General features: G+C 33.6%; 1 pseudogene; it reads right to left on the reverse strand.

Annotated features, from left to right (window-relative positions):
- Window positions 1-1,000: 1,000 nt before the first annotated feature.
- LOC143556043 (cytochrome P450 94B3 pseudogene) lies at window positions 1,001-2,716 on the reverse strand (annotated as a pseudogene).
- Between the last annotated feature and the right edge of the window lie 2,713 nt (window positions 2,717-5,429).

Genomic DNA, 5,429 nt, shown 5'->3' on the forward strand with positions numbered 1-5,429 from the left:
GGTCAAATGCATGAGAAGCCTCCATTTAAAAATCAAGCAAATCTGGTGACTCCAAAAAAGAGGGGAGCGACCACATCGCGACAGATAGGATTTTTATGTCTTCGTTTATATATATTCCAATTTCAAAATGTTTAAACTTCAATAATTTGATGATAATGTTAAAAATGTAGATTTTCATTTTACATACTCTAGTTAGTAATTTTCTAATTAGTTTTCTTTTTATATTATGTTGTAAAAGGTTAAAAAAAGTTGAGGGTTTTTTTTGTATAGTTGAGGAGCTCAGGGGTCGGGCTACTTGTAGATCATTCTGATTTTTATATCATGAGTTTTGTCATATTTTTAGTTATGGTTTGGTTGAAATAAAGGTTTATTTGAGTCTCTTTGCAATAGATCCCAAACACATAATGTAACATAGACCAATCCATGTGGCTTTAAGTTAGGAGTCACATACTGAAAGATCCTTTAAAAGTATGAATAATAACCACAAGACTTATGTGATGACAATACACCATTGAATTATATATAAAGCCTACCATAAGTGAAAATTCACATCTTCTCGAATGTCATAAGGTGCGTGGGGCGTCAAACTTACGACCTATCACATGTTTTGTCTCTAGGTCACATCAACAAATTGTAAGCAATGGCGTGGACACTCAGGATAAAAGTTTTCTTACGAAAAATGATGATTTATAACGAAAAAAACGTACATGTTGTGATTTAGTATGCACATGTGTAATACTTAAATATCAGAGCTAACTCAACTAAATTTATTTTATTTTCTTATACAAAAATAGAATTGATGCCGACATGTTAGTTATTTGGAATTATGCAAACTAGACAAAAATACATACTATTGAAAAGAACATAAACAAAGATGTTACATGACAAGAATAACATGAGATTGAGAAATTTCAAACTATAAAACTAACAATAAATAAATAAATAGTAATAATAATAATATAAATAATATTATATAAAACTAATAATAATATAATATAAATACTATATGTATATTCACATGATGACCCAAAAAGACAAAATTCACACACAAGTGTTGAACAATTGACTTTCTAAACTTAAACTTGTACTTCCATGTCAAATCTCAATCTTCTTATCTTGCCACGTGTCACCACTGTCGCCGCCGGACAAACACCTTAAACCCACCGTACATACGCGCCGTCAAAGCCGGTAAGTACACCGCCTCACCGGAACCCACCGGTCTAACCTCGTACCTCTTCAAAATCGAACTCACAACATAACTCATTTGTAGATTAGCCATACCCTTCCCTAAACAAACCCTCGGACCGGCTTGAAAAACCGGGTTCTTGTAAACCGACACATCCTTCAACAAACCGGTTTTATCCTCAAACCACCGATCCGGTCTAAACTCAAACCGGTCCGACCCCATATACTCTCCATCCTCCCCATACCGTACGGGAAATAAGTCACCCTATCACCCGCAGTCACCCGGGTCCCGTCAGGCAACACTCGTTTACCGCGTGCTTCGAGTCCCAAGAAACCGAAGGGTATAACCTCATGGTTTCACATAGACAAGCTTGTAAGTACTTATTTCCTTAAAGTCATCAAACTCATTGTCCTTAAATAGTAACCCTACTTCATTAACAAGTGTTTCCTCCACGTGGTGGTTTTGGGTTAGTGCATAAAAGAGCCACGTCATCGCCGCGGAGATAGTGTCTCTTCTAATAAAACTTATCATCATATGTCTTATTAACTCATCACTCATCCCGTCCATTATCATTTTACTTAACAAATCTTTGTTTTGATTAGATTTATTATTATTGTTATTATCAATATTAATATTAATATTATTATCAATATTAATATTAGTCAATTTCTTCTTTCTTTCATGAATAACTTGCATTACATATTCATGAATCTCCTTAACACAATCTTTCAACACTTTCTCGGATCCAACTCCAAAAAATTTCTTCAACTTCCACACTGCGGAGACACGCGCAGCAGCACGTCTAGCGCTTATCTCCGCCGCGCTATCAAACGCTTTCAAAATCGATACTTCACCTAACAAAGAGTATTGATCTCCCAAACAAAATGGATCAAACCCTAATGCCAACTTACACACAATATCAAACCCTAGCCTTCTCAACACCTCTTGTAAATCCACAACCATGTTACCCTCATTCGCAAACGAATCAAGCAATGGAAACAACTTCGATTTCACCACTTTCTTCACATTGATCTCCACATGTTGTTTCAATAACCTAGAAGTAAGTTGATGGCTAGCTAGCTTCCTTTGAGCATGCCATAACTCTCCATCAACATTAAATATCCCAAACCCTAAAAAATCATTTAAAATCTCGGTAAAAGGTTTCCCTTTAGGGAAATTAATAAAATTGATCTTGAGCATGTATTCCACATTTTGTGGGTTGGCTGTAATAATGGTTTTACGTGCACCGAGCCGTCGAATGACCACCGTTTGAGTTGGTGATGTCGAGAGTAGCTCGGTGTACCACGAAAGCAACCGATGGCGGTTTTTGTAGAAGGAGATCAAGCAGCCAATGAAGGGGTAAGTAGGTGGCGCGTTATCGGCCGGAAAAAGGATTATTAGCCGGAATTTGTTGTGTAGAATGGCCGTAATAATAATAATAATAATAATAATAATAATAATAATAATAGATAGTAACAAGATATAAAATAATAAGAGTAATGGTTCCGTTTTGGTATTATGGTATGACATAGAAGACTAGAAGAGGTCAAGGAGACTAAATATAGTGTATTTTATTTGAAGAATAATGTATGTTTAATGCTACATGCAATATAATATTAATATAAGCTTTGTTCAAAGATGTACCATAGTGGATATTTAAATATCTATCTATAACATATATCAACGAAAACCCAAAAATTTTAAGTGTCGTGATGTAATCGCTCCTCTTTTTTTTAAAGTCACCAGATTTGCTTGTTTTTTAAATGTAGGCTTCTCATGCATTTGACCCGAATTCACGGGTATGGGTCTTACCAAACTCAGATATTTCTTAAACGGGTTATAACATCTCATTAAATTAAAAATTATTCTCACCAAATTATTAATGTGAAAATCCTATAAAATATGATATACTAGAAATTATTATATGATTTTTTTAAAAAATATAATTTATAGTTAAAAAACAATTTTATAGTAAAAAAAAATAAGCGGGTCTTAGGTCTTACCAAACCCAGATAACTTTTAAATCGGGTTATAACATCTTAGTTATTTGTGAGACCTTTTTATCATCAAACTCTAAGTATATTATAAATTTCATTACAATAAATAAAATTAAACCCAAAAAAGTATATAAATATTAAAAACGAGTAATGTAAAACAGCCCCTGTAATACGGGATAAAAACTAGTTTAATATATAATTTGAAGTGGCTTAATAAGTAGATATCATAAGTTGTATATTTATGATTTAGACCGGGTCTCCGGATCTGGTTGTCGTAGATTGAAAGTTAGATTGCAGGTATATTTTTTTATTAAAGTTTTCTTTTGAATAAAAATTAATGACTAAGGCTGAGGGGTGCGGAGCGCGAGAAAGGGCGCAAGAGGCGAGACGGTCGCGCCCCGGGGAGCGAGGACCACACCACCGAGGCGCGAGAGGGGCGCGAGCGCGGAAAAAGAGGCAGGCGCCAGGGGGTTCGCGGGACAGGTTGAGCGTGAGGGGCATGGGGAATGGTGAAAAAGAGCCGTTTGAAAGTATAAATGAGCCGTTGGCTCTTAATTTTTAAAAAAAAAAAAAATTTCTACGCCTATATATTACCCATTTTATACAACACTTTAACACAATTTCAAAAAACATCAAACTTACCCATTTCTTTATACAACACTTCCTATATATTACCCATTTCTTTCAAACTTTTTTAAAAAAACCTTTACAAAATCCTATATAACACCCCTAAATCAACCCATTTTTACCATATCAAACACAACTTCAATCTCCAAACAACCCATCGTCCCATTTTTTTTTTTTAAAATATTATTGTTTGTTTAATTTTTAGTATGTTTTTTTTATTATATGAATTTTCAAAAAAATGTGTGTTTTTTTAAATAATTTATGAGTTTTTTTAATAATACGTTTTTTTAATACATTTATAAAACAATAAAAAAATAAACCGCTCGCGCCCCCTCTCGCGCCCCTCCACACCATGGCCAGGGGCGCGAGCACCACTACCAACACCCATCTTATCAACTTTCTCTCTCTGCCACACGTCACAATATTATTGGCTGGCGCCCCCACTCGCGCCCCCTCTCGCGCCCCCCACACCCCTCAGCCTAATAACTAAAAAGCTAGATGTTTTGAATTAATAATGACTACTAGCTATAAAGCTAGATGTTTAGAATAAAAAATGACGGTTAAAGGTAGACTGCGCATTCTTGGCGTTTATACCTTTAGAGCTATCAATATCAATATCAATACTATATATAATACATCAAATAAGGGCAAATTAAGACATCTATTTTTAAGTAATTTACAACATTTAAAGCATGAGGTACATGTGTAAGTAAAGGTAAACATGTCTTTTAAACACAATTCATTCAACTTACAAGTTTGCTCCCTCATCTTTAACCATATTATGTTTTTAATTTAACTTGTAAACTAACTTCTCACCCATGATTTTTAAACGACTATAGCATTTTCATACGTTAATATTTTTATAAACAAATTGCATCATAAAAACGAACATTTTATTCTCTTTAATTTGGATATGATATTGTTGTAATTTTTTTTTATTTTAAATAAATTAATATGTTACGTAAGGGTGTTCAGTGTCGGTTTTGATGGTTTTTAAGTTAAACTTGTGAGTCCAACCGTTAATACTAAATTTTTTGTCGTCCAAAACCGAACTCAATCATTGAAAGTTGAAACCGAATCGTTACTAACGGTTTGGTTCCAGTTTGGTTTCACAGTTTAAACTTTAACAATAAATTTAGTTTAAAATAATAAATAATTTAAATGTACCATCAATTTTAACTAAAAACCAACATAATATTATACTTGAGATGATCATAAATAAAAAATGATAATTTTAGCCATATAAATGGTAAATATTAATAGCAAATCTAGGACGTGAAATAATAACAAGTTAACAACAAAGATTACAAAAGGAAACATATTGCAATTAGGTTAATTTACAGTCTTTTCTGGTTTCATATGGCTGGTTGCCGATATAAACCGCGAACCAACCGTTCACTACGTTATGAAAATTTTGAAACCGAATGTAAAAAAGAAAAAGAAAAGAGAAGTCAAACCAATGACCGATTTAAACGATTTCAAGGTTTAACCAAACCATAAACACTTATATTTTTATGTGATTAACATGTTCAAACACCCACTGCATCGCGCGGGCACCCGTCTAGTATAGTTGTAATTGGTGGAAGACTAGAAAAAACAAACAATGATTCCCGGTATAT

Source organism: Bidens hawaiensis, unplaced genomic scaffold (assembly GCF_021521415.1).
Source record: "Bidens hawaiensis isolate Kalapana, Puna unplaced genomic scaffold, B.hawaiensis_p1.1 tig00018425_1, whole genome shotgun sequence".
NCBI lineage: Eukaryota > Viridiplantae > Streptophyta > Magnoliopsida > Asterales > Asteraceae > Bidens > Bidens hawaiensis.